The 19,449-nt window shown below is 40.9% G+C and overlaps 1 long non-coding RNA gene across 1 annotated transcript; it reads left to right on the top strand.

The window, feature by feature from the left end:
- Window positions 1-333: 333 nt before the first annotated feature.
- LOC144588427 (uncharacterized) lies at window positions 334-19,118 on the top strand. Its single transcript, XR_013543994.1, has 2 exons — window positions 334-460; window positions 6,639-19,118. It is a non-coding gene; the product is annotated as an uncharacterized LOC144588427 (long non-coding RNA).
- The last annotated feature ends 331 nt before the right edge of the window (window positions 19,119-19,449 follow it).

Genomic DNA, 19,449 nt, shown 5'->3' with positions numbered 1-19,449 from the left:
GGATCAAAACTGTTCCAGTGTAGATTATACCTCTCAGCATCTCCTGGCCTCCATGAGCACAAGGTTGACTGAAGGATTCTGGGAGGAGTAGTGCAAAAGATTTTCCCAAGAGGTGGATATGAGAAGTCCATGATTGGTGTCACAATGTTCCAACCCTCAGGAAGGTGAAGCATTTCATATGGCCTGGGACTCATCTGAACAGTCACCCGTAGATGTTTCTCCTAACTTATGGTTTATTGGCAGATAACCAATACTGGTAGGGGAGAGGCCATACCGCAGGTAGATACAGGTGAGTGAAAATAAATTCTTCCATCTTCTCCATCTCTCTTTTCCGACAGGTCAGAGGTACCTTATCCATGCCTCCATCTGCTGTATATATTCTATATATTGAGGTCCCCTTCACTACATCTGCCTATGGATCAGGCTGGTCTGGAAAGTGGGGGCAGGCCAGGTGCATGAAGTAAGTGGATCATATATTATTCTCAATACTGACTGCTACCTATCACACAGGGCTTGGAAAATTAATTATAAAAGACTTTGGCTAGTATCCTGTTTGATTTAATGTACACAGAACAGCGATCACACAAAGTGGTATTTTTCAGGTTGTTTGTTGCGTGGCCAGTTGCATGATTAGTTACACAGCCTGTTCATGACTAGGGACGTGAGAGATGCTCCTGAAGATAGCCAGGGGGTGGAGGAACACTTGTGTAATGGCTGTTCCGCCCATGTTACATCAAACAATGCTGCCCATTATTTTTAAAGATTATTGTAAAAAAGTAATCCATTTTTATTACTTATTATTATCTCATCATAAATTAAGGTGGTAAATGATTTGTTAGTAATTCATGGGTACTGTGTCACTTTAAAATCTCATTTTTAGAAACTGGCCCCAAAAAACTCTGATCATTCCAAAGCACATCCAGAGGATGGTGAGGGAGGTAAAGGGGAAGTTAAGAGGGACTTGGAGATTGCAGAGAAATTAAATTTGGGCAGTTTCTGCTACCTGAACAACCCTTCCTGACTAATTCAATCAGATACAGGTTAAAAGAGATGATGTTTTAGACCAATTAAGTCACGAGGCCCAGATGGCATCCACCCAAGGGTTATTAATAAGTTGGTGATCTTTTAACTAAAATATACAACTTGTCCCTTAAAATGAACACAGTACCAGAGGACTGGAGGATAGCACATTTTGCACCAGTCTTTAAAAATGGAAGGAGGGGGGATACAGGAAACTACAGGCTGGTTAGCCTAACATCTGTCCCAGGGAAGATAAAATATATAGAAGAACAAGCCTTGCTGAGGGAAAATCAGAATGGCTTCTGTAAGGGAAAGTCTTGCCTCACAAACATTTTAGAATTCTTTGAAAAGGTCAACAGGCATGTGGATGTGGGTGAACCAGTGGATATTGTCTATCTGGATTTTCAGAAAGCATTTTACATGGTCCCTCACCAAAGGCCACTGGGAAAACTCCACAGTCAGAATAAGAGGGCAGGTCCTCTTATAGACTGAGAATTGGTTGAGAATTAGGAAACAATGAGTAGGTGTCAATGGGCAACTTTCACAATGGAGAGAGGTGAAAAGCCATGTGCCCCAGGGATCTGTCCTGGGACTGGTACTTCTCAACCTGTTCATAAGTGACCTGGAGACAGGGATAAGCAGTGAGATGGCTAAATTTGCAGATGACACGAAACTTTTCCAAGTGGTGAAGACTATAAGGCAGTGGTTCTTAACCTTTGTTACTCGGATGCTTTTGAACTTCAACTCCCAGAAACCCCAGTCAGGACAGCTGGTGGTGAAGGCTTCTGGGAGTTGCAGTCCAAAACTCTTGAGTAACCCAAGGTTAAGAACCAGTGCTATAAGGGATTGTGAAGTGCTCCAGAAGGATCTTTCCAAACTGCAGAATGGGTGACAAAATGGCAATGTAAATTAATGCACATTGGGGCAAAAAATATAAACTTTACTTATCAGCTAATGGGTTCTGAACTGTCCATGATAGATGAGCAAAGAGATCTTGGTGTGCTGGTGGACAGCTTGATGAAAGTGTCAATCTAATGTGTGGTGACAGTTAAGAAGGCCAATTCCATGCTAGGTATCATTGAAAAAGGGGGCTGAAAATAAAACAGGCAACTTTATAATGCCATTGTACAAAATGCCCGTAAGGCCACACCTGGAGTATTGCATACAGTTCTGGTCACCGTACCTCAAAAAAGACCTAGTGGTACAGAAGAGAGTGACTAAAATGATGACTAGGCTGGGGCACCTCCCTTATGAGGAAAGGCTACAGCATTTGGTGGCTCTTTAGCCTAGAGAAAAGGCACCTGAGGGGGACATGACTGAGACATATAAAATTATGCAGGGGATGGATAAAGTGGATAGAAGGACGCTCTTTTCCCTCTCACACACAATGCCAGAGCCAGGGGACATCCACTCAAATGAAGTATTGGGACAGCGAGAACAGATAAAAGAGGTTTTTGTCTGGAGGTGTGTTTGGGGTCGCGAAGGCTTTCATGGCTGGGATCTAAGAGAGCCTACCCAGAGCACAGTTTGCTGTCCTCTGAAGATGCCAGCCACAGAGACTGGTGAAACGTTAGGAAGAACCACCTTCAGAACACGGCCAAGAAGCCCGAAAAACCCACAACAACCATGTGTTTGGGGTCGTTATCATGCTGGAATACTGCCCTGCGGCCCAGTCTCCAAAGGGAGGGGATCATGCTCTGCTTCAGTATGTTACAGTACATGTTGGCATTCATGGTTCCCTTAATGAATTGTAGCTTCCCAGTGCCGGCAGCACTCATGCAGCCCCAGACCATGACACTCCCACCACCATCCTTGACTGTAGGCATGACACACTTGTCTTTGTACTCCTAACCTGGTTGCTGCCACACACGCTTGACACCATCTGAACCAAAGAAGTTTATCTTGGTCTCATTGCACCACAGGACATGATTCCAGAAATCCATGTCCATAGTCTGCTTGCCTGCAGCAAACTGTCTGCAGGCTTTCGTGTGCATCATCTTTAGAAGAGGCTTCTTTCTGGGATGACAGCCCTGGAGACCAATTTGATGCAGTGTGCAGTGTATGGTCTGAGCACTGACAGGATGAACACCCCACCCCTGTAATCTCTGCAGCAGTGGTGGCAGCACTCATACGTCTATTTCCCAAAGCCAGCCTCTGGATATGATGCTGAGCACAGGCACTCAACTTCTTTGGTTGACCATGGCAAGGCCTGTTCTGAGTGGAACCTGTCCTGTTAAATCACTGTATTGTCTTGGACACCATGCTGCAACTCAGTTTCAGGGTTTTGTCAATCTTCTTATAGCCTAGGCTATCTTTATGTAGAGCAACAATTCATTTTTTTCAGATCCTCAGATAGTTCATGACCATGAGGTGCCATGTGGAACTTCCAGTGACCAGTCTGAGAGAGTGAGAGAGATAACACCTGCCTCCTCCTTCACACCTGAGACTCATGACACTAATGGGCCTCATGGCACCAGAGAGGGAAAACGGCTACTTGGGCTCAGTTTGGACATTGTCACTTAGGGATGTACTCACTTTTGTTGCCAGTGGTTTAGACATTAATGACTGTGTGTTGCATTATTTTGAGGAGACAGCACATTTACACTGTTATACAAGCTGTATACTCACTGCTTTACATTGTAGCCAAGTGTCATTTCTTCAGTGTTGTCACATGAAAAGATATACTAAAATATTTATGGAATGTGAGGGGTTGTACTCACTTTTGTGATATACTGTATAATCTCCAAGTTTAAAAGGAAGGTACCTCAAAATGCCAGATGCAGGGGAGTGGTATCAGGAGACAGGTATCTAGTTGTCTTGTGTACTACCAGAGACATCTGGTGGGGCCACTGTGAGATACAGGAATCTGGACTAGATGGGCCCTTGGCCTGATCCAGCAGGGCTCTTCTTATGATCTTATGTTCAGAGTAACATTCCAGAGTAAAAAGCAAATTATACCCAAAAGGTGACATTCAGTAGCAAGTCACAACCAAGAGTAGGCCCATTAAGGTGATGGAACTTATGGAGAAGTTGAGTCACCAAATCCCTGTTGATTCAATAGGTCTGCTCTAGTTGTAGCTCACTATAAGATTTCAACCATTAAATAGCATGTTAGTGCTATTGTGAAAATATATATAAAAAAGATTTTTTTAAAAAATTGAACTTATGATCCCCAAAGAAATCCATTACAAGCTACAGCATTGCTAGAAATGTGTTCTGCCAAGCGGCGCATCCATTGCAATCTGCATCCCATCTCAGTGATAGAGAATTAATTTTTCTTCTACTGAATTCCTATTCTGCCCTTGTTGAGGTCAGTATACACTTGGCCTAGTTTAGCAGAAACAGTATCAAGCCCAGTTGTTATTTTAGGATCTACACGGCATAATATTTCATTCCTAATTGCTCCTCAGAGAAAGATCTTACACAGTCTAAGTAGTACACGAACACCATCACAATTTTACTTTTTGTACTTGGCATTTTATGTTTGCTTCTAACCTTAATAGGTCATTTTAACCCTGCATTGAAATTGAGCTTGGTTTCTTCATTTGAAGTACAGTATATTAAATTCTACTTCTAATGAAACTGAAAGTTGGAGAGAAGAAGAAAAAAAACAGTTATGTGAAATCACCTGATGCACAAAATCAGAAAATGGCATCTTTTGGTTCTTGGACCAGTCTCATTCTGAGGCATTTTCAAATAAAACCATTTTCAAAAATACTTGCATTAAAGAGCGTCTAAGATAACAGTACAGTAAGTTCTCGCCGTTCAAATGTTACTCACATGCAAGGCCAGCCTTCCTGAAATCCTGTTCTACAGCTTTATGCTGCACAACATGGATGATATCATCAATTGTGGCCATAGCAGAGCCATTTGATTAAAAAAAAGCAATAAAAAGCTTCCTGGACTGGGACTCATGGCAGTGATTTTACATTGTTCCCCTGCTGTTCTGTAGAATGCTGCCCCAGGATGTGAGGGGAGCTCTATGAAGTTTTTTATTACCCCAAACAGCCACAGAATGGCCATGGCAGATGATATCATCCTTGATGCACAGTGCAGCTCTGTCAACAAGATGTAAGCCAAAGTGAGGAAACTGGTAGCGGCTCACCAGCTATTCCCATCTCTTGACTAACAGAGCTATGTGTGCTATACAACCTGTTGTGCACCTCCTAAACCACTCTGCTGCCTTTGCATTCTGTTGCAAAGCTTGGAAAAGTTACCTTTGGGGCTTTAGATTCCAGAACCTCCCTGGTGTGCTTAGTCAGGGAAACTGGGAGTTTTAATTTTAAAGAAAACTGTGTCAAGCCCTATCCTTTTGGGAGTACTGAGGTAAAATTCAGCTGCCAGTCCAACAGGCTTTTGTAACTGAAATTAAGGAAGACACCATCTTGTCTTTTGCCTCAAATAGCTAAAACCCTTGCGTCATTTCTGATTGTGGTCCAAATTGTATTCCTTATCATGGATGAATCCAGAGTCTGGACTCCAGCATGTATGGTGCTCCATCAGGCAGTGCATGAAGTCATAGGTTGAAAACTCAAAATTGTCAAACATTGAGTTGCCTCTAATACTATACATGATTGGTGAGGCATACATTATTCAACTCTACTCAGATTCCATAAACTCTTTCCAGTTATTCTGAGTTCTTGCTAAGCCCTTTTGTTTGCTACCTGTAAGCATTCAGCCATTTTAAAATTCAACTGGAAATCTGGGAGCCCTGGAACACACCAGAACCAGGAGTTGGAATAGTTATTGGATTATGAATCCCAGAATCCCCCAGTCAATAACTTTCCCAAGCTCTGACTTTACCTGGACGATACTGGAAGTTGCAGCCTGAAACAGTAACCTATCAGAGTATAGGGGTGACTCCATGATGGATCCAGCAGCTTCACAGAGTTATCCAGGTAGCACTGGCAGACCATCTTCTACTGGCAATATTACAACTAGCTAGCTACCCTTTCATATGAAAGGGAGACTGCAGGCAGTAGCTCTCAAAGCCATACCAAGAATCGAGGAAGGAAGAGCCCAGTGCCTTTATTTCTCATTGGGAACTCCCCCTAACAAAAAAGAGATCACTTTACAGTTTGGAAACACACGAACATTATTCATATCGGGGCTATGCAATGCACAGAACAGCAACAAAACAGAACAGTTACCCTTCAAGGTACCACCCCAATAAATCTTTTGTATAGCTTCAGCAGGATGTTCAAGCTATCACTGGGTTTTATGGGGCATTGTGTCAATGGACAGTTACACAGAGAATTCTGTTTATTTGGGAATCCTTCCGCTTCCCCAAAATATACACCAGAGATCTACATCAGCATCTGGAAAAGTATTCAAATGGTCTTTGTCCATTTCCAGATCAGCTACAGGCTGCTCAGGAAGCCCCTAGTTGCTATTCTGTCAGTTTGCATACCCCTGTACATGACAGTGAAAACCAAAATAACCCTTGGAGATTCCAGTTTGCTGAGCATTGTGGAGGGCTTTTAGACCATCTTCACTGGACTCTGTATATTCCCACCCAGCCGAGTAGCCATTTTGTATCCTGGCTTAGGGAAGTGAGGGTGCTACATTGTTAGCTGGATTGGCCATGTTCTGAAATTTTTCTCTCTCTCCCCTTTTAGATGGCTACACTGAGTTATTACTCCTAGTGAGTGTGAAGTGGATGGTTGATTCTCTTGTGCAGACCTTGATACCATCATAATAACACCAAGGACGATCTTTCTCCCACTCCCCATAATTTTCAACTTCATTTTATTGTTAAATGCCTCCTGCTGGCTGGTGCAGGTGGATTTATGCAAAGGTGGGAGCTGGACAAGAAGTAGAGTGTATGGCTCTTGGAAATGGAAGGAATGAAGCTGGTAGAAACGGAAGGTCCGCAGACCCTCAAAACTAAAGATGCTGTGTGGCACCCTGAGGTGCCTTCTCTGCATGTGCGTGCCACCTCTCAAATGACAGCTACAGTTTAAACTTGTGAATGGATTTTTCTTCTCTTGGATTAGCCCTATCACAGACTCAGGCAAAGAGCCAGTATCCCCTTTTCTGCTGCTGCTGCAATTTTGCCTTCACTAAGTACTGACTTCTCACAACCTTTTAAAAACTAAGAGTATTTTTAATGAAACTCAGCAAAAAATTGGTTTCCTTCTATGATACTTCATAAGCCTTGTGTCACAACATTGACACGAAGCTTAAGTAATGTCATCACTGAACAGTGATATATGTAGTTGCAATGTCCTGCTGTCTATGAAAATAATAAAGTTTTTAAATCAGGAGAAGGGTTTTTTAAAACCTTAAAAAGTAAAAAAAAAAGCTCATTGAAGATGCAAAATTAAACATAAGAACAATGTTTCAAACTGTCAGCTTCTTCTGTCTGTAACCATAAATCTTTTTGCTACGTATGTATATTTTAAATAAATAAATAAATAAAACCTTTGCTGAAGAAAAGTCATTTTCTTTTTTTATAAATGCAAACATCTCCAGTTCCCACAAACACATCTCTTACTGTATTTAGCTCTAAACTCTATCTCGTAACTAGCACTCACTCAAATACATCATCTCTATGTACAATAGAGAACCTTTCCTACCAGGAATCACACTAACCAATCAGTTCACCATTCCATCCACACACAGTCTTCCATACCTTTCAACTGTTTTAACTGTCAGTCCTGGCACACATCCAACTTACATACCGTATGTCAATCAAACTCCGGTAATTTACCATGCATGCCTTTATACAAAATATACTTACAGTGTAAAATTAACACACACACACACACGCACACCACCCCAGATTTTTTTATTTTTAAAACAGAAAACAAATACAAAAATACAAATAATAGTGCTTACTATACATTAAATTCTACCGTGCACCCCATACCCACGGGACACCATTGAACAATATTTTTATTACAAATTTCCTTTCCAAAATTGTATAGACTGTTGTTTAGAGCAGTGGTCCCCAACATCGGGCCTCCAGATGTTCTTGGACTACAAATCCCAGAAGCCTTCACCACCACCTCTACTGGCCAGGATTTCTGGGAGCTGAAGTCCAAGAACATCTGGAGGCCCAAGGTTGGAGACCCCTGGTTTAGAGGCTTTCCCCTTTCCTTCCACTAATACAAATTCAACAAATCTACCCCAAATAGCATAAAAATATTGGAACTTATTTCCTCTCTTTTCATCTTGAGTTCAATAGTCAATATATCATTTATGCAATGTCCCATACTTCACCATACCAATCTTCTAATTTAATATCATTTTTGTCTTTCCAAAACCTAGCTATTAATATTCTAGCACTTGTCATAAAGATATGAAATCAAACTATGAGGCATATTTTTGCAAATCTGAAATTATTGTAGGACTAAGCAAGGAGCTCCCTTCACGGATTGCTGCCTTGTCGTGGCAAAGGGGCTTGAGTAACTCAGAGAAGCTATGGGCTATGCCGTGCAGGGACACCCAAAACGGACAGGACATAGTGGAGAGTTCTGACTAAATGCAATTCACCTGGAGTAGGAACTGGCAATGCCACTCCAGTATCTTTGCCAAGATGAACAGAAACAAAAGGCTAAAAGATATGATGCTAGAAGATGGGACCTTCAGGTCGGAAGGTGTCCAACATGTTACTGAGGAAGAGTGGAGGACAAGTACAAGTAGCTCCAAAGCTAATGAAGTGGTTGGGCCAAACCTGAAAGGATGCTCAGCTGTGGACGTGCCTGGAAGTGAAAGGAAAGTCCGATGCTGCAAAGAAAAATACTGCATAGGAACCTGGAATGTAAGATCTATGAACCTTGGGAAGCTGGATGTGGTCAAACAGGAGATGGCAAAAATAAACATTGACATCCTGGGCGTCAGTGAACTAAAATGGACAGGAATGGGCTAATTCAATTCAGATGATTATCATATCTACTATTGTGGGCAAGAATCCCGCAGAAGGAATGGAGTAGCCCTCATAGTCAACAAAAGAGTGGGAAAAGCTGTAATGGGATACAATCTCAAAAATGCTAGAATAATGTCAATACGAATCCAAGGCAGACCTTTCAACATCACAATAATCCAAGTTTATGCACCAACCACCAATGCTGAGGAGACTGAAATTGACCAATTTTATGAAGACTTACAACACCTTCTAGAACTGACACCAAAGAAAGATGTTCTTCTCATTCTAGGGGATTGGAATGCTAAGGCAGGGAGTCAAGAGATAAAAGGAACAACAGGGAAGTTTGGCCTTGGAGTTCAAAACGAAGCAGGACAAAGGCTAATAGAGTTTTGTCAAGAGAACAAGCTGGTCATCACAAACACTATTTTCCAACAACACAAGAGGCGACTCTACACATAGAAATCACCAGATGGGCAATACCGAAATCAGATTGATTATATTCTCTGCAGCCAAAGATGGAGAAGCTCTATACAGTCAGCAAAAACAAGACCTGGAGCTGATTGTGGCTCTGATCATCAACTTCTCATAGCAAAATTCAAGCTTAAACTGAAGAGAGTAGGAAAAATCACTAGGTTAGTGAGGTATAATCTAAACCACATCCCTTATGAATACACAGTGGAAGTGAAGAACAGATTTAAGGAACTTGATTTGGTGGACAGAGTACCTAAAAAACTTTGGACAGAGGCTCGAAACATTGTACAGGCGGCAGCAACAAAAACCATCCCAAAGATAAGGAAATGCAAGAAAGCAAAGTGGATGTCCAACGAGGCCTTAGAAATAGCAGAGAGGAGAAAGGAAACCAAATGCAAGGAGATAGGGTTACAGAAAATTGAATGCAGACTTCCAAAGAATAGCAAAGAGAGACAAGAGGGCCTTCTTAAATGAACAATGTAAAGAAATAGAGGAAAATAATAGAAAAGGAAAAACCAGAGATCTGTTCAGGAACATTTTGTGCAAAGATGAACATGATAAATGACAAAAATGGGAGAGACCTCACAGGAGCAGAAGACATCAAGAAGAGGTGGCAAGAATACACAGAGGAATTATACCAGAAAGATTTGGATATCCCAGACAACCCAGATAATGTGGTTGCAGACCTTGAGCCAGACATCCTGGAGAGTGAAGTCAAGTGGGCCTTAGAAAGCTTGTCTAACAACAAGGCCAGTGGAGGTGATGGCATTCCAGTTGAACTATTTAAAATCTTAAAAGATGGCGGTGTTAAGGTGCTACATTCAATATGCCAGCAAGCTTGGAAAACTCAACAGTGGCCAGAGGACTGGAAAAGATCAGTCTACATCCCAATACCAAAGAAGGGCCAAAGAATGCTCCAACTACCGGACAATTGCACTCATTTCACACGCTAGCTAGGTTATGCTCAAAATCCTACAAGGTAGGCTTCAGCAGTATATGGACCGAGAACTTCCAGAAGTACAAGCTGGATTCCGAAGGGGCAGAGGAACTAGAGACCAAATTGCTAACATGCGCTGGATTATAGAGAAAGCCAGAAAGTTCCAGAAAAACATCTACTTTTGCTTCATTGACTATGCAAAAGCCTTTGACTGTGTGGACCACAGCAAACTATGGCAAGTCCTTAAAGAAATGGGAGTGCCTGACCCCCTTGTCTATCTCCTGAGAAACCTATATGTGGGACAGGAAGCAACAGTTAGAACTGGATATGGAACAATGGATTGGTTCAAAATTGGGAAAGGAGTATGACAAAGTTGTGTCTCCCTGCTTATTCAACTTATATGCAGAATACATCATGCAAAAGGCTGGACTCGAGGAATCCCAAGCCGGAATCAAGATTGCCGGAAGAAATATCAACAACCTCCGATATGCAGATGATACCACTCTGATGGCAGAAAGTGAGGAGGAATTAAGGAGCCTTGTAATGAGGGTGAAAGAGGAGAGTGCAAAAAACGGTCTGAAGCTCAACATCAAAAAAACTAAGATCATGGCCACTGGTCCCATCGCCTCCTGGGAAATAGAAGGGGACGATATGGAGGCAGTGACAAATTTTACTTTCTTGGGCTCGATGATCACTGCAGATGGAGACAGCAGCCACGAAATTAAAAGACGCCTGCTTCTTGGGAGGGAAGCGATGACAAACCTTGACAGCATCCTAAAAAGCAAAGACATCACCTTGCCAACAAAAGTCCGCATAGTCAAAGCTATGGTTTTCCCTGTAGTGATGTACCGAAGTGAGAGCTGGACCATAAAGAAAGCTGACCGCCGAAGAATTGATGCCTTTGAATTGTGGTGCTGGAGGAGGCTCTTGAGAGTTCCCTGGACTGCAAGGAAAACAAATCTATCAATTCTTAAGGAAATCAACCCTGAGTGCTCACTGGAAGGACAGATCCTGAAGCTGAGACTCCAATACTTTGGCCATCTCATGAGAAGAGAAGACTCCTTGGAAAAGTCCTTGATGTTAGGAAAGTGTGAAGGCAAGAAGATTAAGGGGACGACAGAGGATGAGATGGTTGGACAATGTCATTGAAGCTACTAGAATGAATTTGACAGAACCCCGGGAGGCAGTGGAAGACAGGAGAGCCTGGCATGCTTTGGTCCATGGAGTCACGAAGAGTCGGGCACGACTAAGCGACTAAATGATGACGAAGCAAGGAGCTATAGTGTATGCCCAGGGCAGAGCAACACCATAATAGAGCCTTTATTTCCTAATCAAGAATTGTAGTAGTAAATCACAACTAGAGCAGGCCGTTTGAGGCAATGCAACTCCCCAGACCTCCACTAATTCAATGGGCCCACTCTAGTGGTGACTTATTCTTGTATTTCAACTTGAGAGTCATACAGGTAGACAGTAGTTTGAACTGAGGAAGAGGAACATTGAAAGTAATACAATACTGTGTGAGCTTCAGGTGCCCATGAATGTGAGTTACAGAAGAACCCAGGTAAAGCCCAATAATCCTCCTGGATGCTCCTACCACAGAGGGTCTAGGGTGGACTCAGACTGAGATCACCTAAGCTGTCTAAACAGTGATACAAATATTTTTCTTTGTAGAGGAGTGATTATCTTTTGAGCTTTGAGGAAATAGGTCATACAGTTAAGGAACTGCACACTCCCTGGTCATAACTATTCCCCCTGTGTTTTAGCTGGAAACACAGAGATAACATAATGGACCTGGGACAGAGCAGGTCAGAATATTTTCTTAAGGATTTAGCACAGTTTAGCCTCCACCTGTATACCTTAGTGCTAGTTACGAGTAAGTGGGTCTTCCTGCTTTACAGTTATTCTATGTTATATTAGAAACCATGAAGTTTGAGTCACAGGCAAAGCAAGATTACTGTACTAGAAAATTCTTGAGTGTAATTGCTGGTTAGCTATTATTTTATATTCTGCTCTATAAAACACTGCCATTCATGGAGCTGATGAACAGCATAAAGTCGAAAATGTGTTAATTGGCCTTTTAGATCTGGCTCTCATCTCTGCGTGATGACTTGTAGAACCCCACCTCATTAATTCTGCTTCTGTTCTTTTTTAGAAAGCTCAATTATTTTGCAAGAAAACTTCCAATCAGCCTAAACTGATTTCATCTTTATTTTGTTGTTTGGTAATCAGAGGGTTTTGTTTTCAAAGCAATCTTTTCTGCATCTTCTTCTTCATGCACACATGAGAACTCTGGCCATTTGTTTGTATATATCCACTTATTCTGTTGTAATTCTTCTTTTCCACTACGCTAAAAGACTGCTTATAGATGAAAACTCTGTAGCCAAAGGGATTTAAAAACAATAAAATAGTAAAGATGCTACATCCTTATAATAATGTGGCGTTGCTCTGTTTCTTAAATTGTAATTTTCCTTCCTTTCAGATTCATATCCCAGAGGAAACCAATTCCCCTTGGACTCTGCTGAATCCACACTTATTCACATCACTTAGAAGAAAGACCAGCTTCCAGGAGGTCACTTGTAGTCCACCATCTGGTGGTGCAGTAGCCATTTTGACTTACATTAGAGAATTTACTGTCACAACAAGGGTGGTAGCCAACAACTTGCATATATTTAAAATTAGGTTAGGTAAACTTCTGACTGGTAAGGCTATAAATTGTAATACTGTACTCAGTGGAGTGGAGTAGATAAAGTGATAGACCAGGACTTGGGACACATGGGTTCAGATCCCTGCTGGGCTATGGAAACTTATTAGGGTATGAGGCAACTGGTAAATCCACTCTTCAAAAGCCCTCTTAGGGGGAAATAACTGGATTAAATATTCAAATGCCCCCATTAACGGCCTTATTGAATATGGTCAAGGAGGATCAATTGCTGAAAGAAAATAAGGATTTAATTTTAATAATGGTAACGGTAGCAAGGTTAATATTTGCAAGAAACTGGAAAAATGATAACCAAATAAATTTAAAGTAATGGTATAGAGAATTATGGGAAATGGCAATTAATGATAAACTGACGTGATATGAAAATAAGAAGAGGTTTATAAAAAAAAAATAATGATTTTTGGAAAACATGGAATGTATTTCTGGAATATGTATTTTGGAGAGGTTGTGTCAAACTCTAGTGAGACTTGGAGAAATGGGAGGGAAGAAAAGAGTTTATACGTAGGGAAGGAAGGTAGGGATAGGTATACGCCAAGGGAAAACAATGAGTTTTTGGAGAGAAAGTGGATTGAATGAAATCTGAAAATATTATTAATCCTAGCCCTGAGGGTGAAGGTGGCTGGCACTGGTGTATTATGTAATTGTATATTATTGTGGTGGTAGGTTTATATTGTCTATGTTTGATGTTTTTTTAATAAAATAAAATATTTTTTTTAAAAAAAGTCTTCTTAGGCCAATACAAGTAAGTTGTGACTTGATGGCATATGACACCCACAAGCCATTATTGCGTTATGAAGGAAGTCTTGTAGTTCAGGGCAGTATGCTCCTCGGTATCAATTATTAAGTGATAACAGTATGGAGGACTATTGTTCTCATGTCTCACCATGTGCTAGTAGAGGCCATAGCATAGGCATCAGCAGCAGTGGAGGATAATGACTCCAGTGCCAGTGGAGTGGTCAGTCTCCTTCAGCCAGCTGGCCAGCAGTTCATACTCTCTTTTATGATACTCCACTCCATTCTCTTTACCTTCCTTGGTCTTCCATTTTGTTTGTCTGACTGACGCTCAACATTCCGTAGCTACTAGAGTTGTGTACAGGTTGCCTACTTTGCTCTAAAGGCCTATTTGTGGCTTCCTAATGTATTCTGATTCATTCCAAGGAAATTTGCACCCCATCCAATTTGATTTGTGCCTTGGATCTGAATCAGTTTGTACATTTAGAAAGCCAATGGAAAACCCCAATGGCTATAGCTCTTTTGCCATCAATGTACTTGGAATCTGGAGGCCTGACAGATGCTAAAGAAAGGAGCAAATCTGCCAAATTTCAGATAGCTAAATTTGTGAGTTGCCATACTAGGCATCTTTAAAGTTTGGTATTTTAAAAAATCGACACAATTCAGTTTCTAAATTTGCTTTCCTCCAAGCCTTTTACCTCTAATATCTCGATAAATCTTACAGGAAGCATAAATCTGGTTGCAGCCCAGGGTCTGGACTTGCTTCAGGCCACTCAGTGATTTTATGCAAGGGATGAACTGGAGATCTCTTTCTGAGCAGTGCAATTCTACTACATCTGAGATGTCTCCTCTACACAGCAGCAGTGTGGTCTCTTCTTATTGGATGGGGGTGACAGATGTAGCAAATACATCATGTGGTCTTAAGAACAGCTGGAATGTTGAAAAAGGAAAGGACTCTGCTTCGGTTTCAACCAATGTGGGATGAGTCTGAGGCTACAGGTCCTAATACATCAGTGAGCTGTGCAACTGCTTTTGCCTACGAAGCCACTGCCCGTCCCTCCTAATAGAGGATTAACGCTGACGGTTGGTACTGATTAGTTGTTGAACAATAAGACAGGAAACCAATGCATTGGTTCAGTTCTCTGTCCCTGAAACAGGCAGCTGAGTGCCTGAATGCAATTGAATAATGCAGGGCAAACAGAATAAAATCAGAGCTGAAAAAAAAAACCTTTCTCTAGACTTATGTAAAGCTCTCAGAATCCTCCAGGCATTATAAGTGGTTGGGATTCTGTTGTAATTCAGGAAAGTACCTTTTTCCATCGTTAAATAAAACCAAGCATATGGGTGATTTATACAAAGTTTCCACTACACTGAACTGCAGAGTGCAGGCAAAGTTAAAAGAGGGGTTGCTCCTAGCAATGGTCTTTTCATGTTTAAATGAAAGAGCCAAAACTGTTAGATCTAAGGTTGGAGGCAGCCTTTGGGACCTTGACTCCTTGTTGATACTCATAAATCAGAATGAGATGTCCAGTGTACTGTCTAGTCAGGTTAAATTGAATCAGTTTCAGTTCCTATGACCTGAGGATGTGGACAAGGCACTTGCATGCTACAAAGACACCACTCTTCTCTAGACCCTTGCTCATGATGGCTCTTAAAATCAGCAAGGAAATAAATGTGGAATGGACTATTCCTCTCTTTAAAGGGACCATTATAAAGCCTATTCCGGAGAGACCAAGCTTAGCAGTGGATGATCTTAAACATCGTTGTTTGGTTAACCTATTGTATATTTATTCTGTATGTTTTAGTGGGAGTATTTGAGGACTGTTCTGTTTCTTTTGTGGGGCTCTGCGGACTAGGGAGTAAATGGTAAACCCAAAAGAGGCTTTCCTTTTCATGTAAAATAAAAGGGCCAGTGTGCAAAAAGTATGAAAACAAAAGAGGCACAGGCCCAAACAACCCAAAATAAAAGAAACGTGGAAATGTTCACTGTGCACATCCCCAAAGAAGGGCAACTTGTATCCAAAATAACACAAAATTGTCCATGCTGGATCAGGTTGCTTAACTTCAGTGGGAAGAAAGAAAAAGAAAAGAAAATTGAACAATGTGGTTTTAATAATAAAGGCTCAGTAAGATCTAAGAAACTGTAGATAGCTTGGCTTTCAGAAGTGTTGATGAGTGCCTAGCAACTGATCTATTGTATTGGAATGAAAAGGCGAAATATTAGCAAAAGAGAAATAAAACGTTCTTTTAACGTAAATGTGGTGTCCGCCCAGGTCATGAATAGTAATAAGCTATTTTGCATGTACCAATGAGAGTGCTGGAGAGGTGGAGTCACCAGATATAAGAGTTTCTGCTGGAGGAGGAGTGAGAAGATTAGAGTTGAGAGTGAGTTGAAGAGTTTTGGGAGTTTGGGTGGGAGAGTGGTGGTGGAGAGTGGATGAAGGAGGATGTTTGTATAAGAGTTAACAACATTGCTTGATCTATCATCGTCTATAACAATAAACAATTTCTATTTTGTTCTTTTCAAAATGACACATTGCCTGGATCTCTATTATTAATATTAAACAATGTTGATGTAATCAACTGGTGGCAGCTGAAAGACACATAGCATGAGCTCTTAGTTTGGTAAAACCTTAGACGGCTTGGCTCTCAGAAGTGTTGATCAGTGCCTAACAACTGATCTACTGTATTGGAATAAAAAACAGAAATATTAGCAAAAGGGAAATAAAGCTTTCTTTTAACATAGCTTATGTTAACAATCTGACCTCTTTTTGTTTTGTTTTATTTGTAGGAAATTATTTTCATAAACAGGAACTACAGAGATTTAAGACCTCTTCATCCTGCATTTATTAGTTCCCACCCTTTTCCATTCTGTCTGACATCTGTGGGCAAAATCTGCCTGGAAGATCTACAGAAATCTCATTATAATTCTGATGAGCATTTGTGGACTGGCTTTAGCAAGACAGAACTCTCCTAGGGAAACAGTTCTTGTTTAAAATTGAATTCCATTTTATAAAGTGCCACAGCTCATTTCATTGCAAAGAAGAATGATACGCTTTAACATACAGGTTTTATTTATATAATCATTTATTGAATCACCAGGATTGTGTGATGATCCAGGACTATAAAAAAGAATTCTAGTGTCAGAGATTGGTATTAATGGTTCATGTGGCTAATTAACTAGCATGAATATTGCATTCAGAACCCTCATCACTAGGGGGAGGATTTCTATGACACAACATATTTTTTGCGCAACCTATGTTTGAGCTTATGAGTGAGTTTGGGCATGTTTATGAGTAATCTGTTCAGAAAGGTCAGACTACTCATAAATGTGTTTGAAATTGCTTATGAGTTCAAATGCAGGTGGCAGAGAAAATGTAAAATGTTATAGAAATCCTCCCTCTGCCATCACTATTCAAGTACCTGAAATATGGGCATCGTTTTTTAAACCTCCATAAGAAATGAGACAAGTAACAGTTGCAAGGCGATTTCTGACCTACAGCTACCAAAATCCCCATTTGCCATGCTGGCTGAGGAACTGGGGGATTTGTAGTCCCTCCCCAAAACTTACTTTTTCCAAGCTTAGGTATGAAAAAGAATACAGATTTGCACAATCGATCAATAGGTAGGCGGTGTTAAGCTCTCAGAAAGACCAGCTCAACTGACAAATACAAACACTCTAGCATTTGGCACCTGCCTGCTCAGCAGGACAGTATGTTCTCCTGGTTGCTTCCTTAGCCCCGGGCACCAGGAGCCCCATGCCAGAGAACTCACATTCCAAACTCAAGTGTAGGTGCCACTGCTTACTATCTCTGTCTGGTTCTGACAGCTTCTGGTGTAAATATGGCATGTGAATTTTTTAAGAAGTCAAGACAAATGCATTGTAATTTATATATATCCCACTACTTAGTCCTGCATCTTCAGCCCAGCGCAGTTATGAACGCTGCGCTCATGCTAAAGAACAGGTGCTGCTGTATTTTGCATAGATCCATTGCTTTGTATCTGACGGCTTTGTAGTAAAAGTGCCTGAAAAGAAATGCTTGCAGGCATACAGGGTTGCCAAGAAAGAATGCTGGGAATAGTACCAAAACAGCAATATTTGATAACTCCAACTGTCTAAATTTAGAATAGAAGGTCTCGTTGTAATTAGGTGATGTCAAGAGCTTTGTATGGATTTCTACATGGAATCTTTCCAATTCAAAATTTTATGTAGTTGGAGCAAGGAGCACTCAGCTGCCAAAACTCAGTTGGAATCTAGAAATCAAACAGAGGAAAAGCGCTGCTGAGTTTTAGATATATTTCAAGTTAGCTCCTAGTTCAAAGAAAGCAAAACTAGCAGAGAGAGGGAAAAAAAAACTTGCACATTTGTGCTCTTCAAAGAGGCACCTTTCTACCTTCTTTTCTTGGTCTATAGTGAATTGCCAAAATTATATTATACGGTAAAAGGAAATCCAGAAAATTAACTCTTGAGCATCCAGATCCATGTTCGCCAGGCAGTACTGTCAATGAGCAGTGTTAACTATTCTGGAAATTTAGGACTCTAATGTTAAAATACTGTATATATAAATAATACAAATTGTGTGGCAACTGAGCTGTTCCTAGTTGCACTATACATTGATCAATAACAGTTGCAGTCACACTCTGTGTCATTTATTTATTTATTTATTTATTTATTTATTTATTTATTTATTTATTTATTGCATTTTTATAACACCCTGCTTAGTGAGAGTCCAGTAGATCCAGAACTCGGTAGCCAGACTGGTTGTTGGTGTGAACAAATTTGATCATATCACTTCGGTTCTGACATGCCTCCACTGGTTGCCTATTGTGTCTGGATCAGGTTCAAGGTTCTGAGACTTACATATAAAGCCTTTCATAGTTTGGGCCCACATTACTTGTCGGAGTGTCTTTCCCCAGTATCATCTGCCCAATCCACAAGATCATCTCAGGTGAGGTTTCTCTGGGTTGCCACCCCAAAGGAGGCCTGTAAGTCTTCTACAAGAGGTAGGGCCCTCTTTGCATTGGCTTCAAACTTGTGGAAACAACTTTTAGAGGAGCTTCATCTAGTCCCCTATTTGTCCATATTTAGGAGGCAACTAAAGGCGTGGTTTTTCAGGGAAGTTTTCCACATCAATCCTAGCTGACCTCTCATTCTTTTTCAGACAACTTGGTTTGCACTGTCTTCCTTTAACAGTGATTTGCTAATTGTTTTTAGTGTTTTTATATTAATTTCCAGTTTTATACAACATTTTTTGTAAATCATTTAGAGGGATGCCTCGGCACTAATGGGTATATAGATCAAATAAACAAACAAACAAACAAACAAACAAACAAACAAATACATACATACATATGCATACACACACACACACACACACACACACACACACATACATACATACATACATACATACATACATACATACATACATACATACATACATACATACATACATACATACATACATACATACATACATACTCCTAGTGGTCGTACAAAGAATCAACCCCTCCCATCCCACCTGAAATATTGATGCATACAGTTAATTGGCAGCATTCAGTCATACCAAGGGCTGCAAAGTTAGTGCATCTCATTCCATGACACTGCAAGGACACAGGAGGAGTTTGGCTCTTGCAAAGTCACAGCCAGCAAGCCCATCCCATGTCACAGGGGATAGCATAGGTATCAGCAGCAATTGC

The sequence above is a fragment of the Pogona vitticeps genome, chromosome 3, assembly GCF_051106095.1.
Source record: "Pogona vitticeps strain Pit_001003342236 chromosome 3, PviZW2.1, whole genome shotgun sequence".
In the NCBI taxonomy this organism is placed as follows: domain Eukaryota; kingdom Metazoa; phylum Chordata; class Lepidosauria; order Squamata; family Agamidae; genus Pogona; species Pogona vitticeps.
Note: the sequence above shows the minus strand (reverse complement) of the source record. Positions and strands in the feature narration are given on the sequence as shown.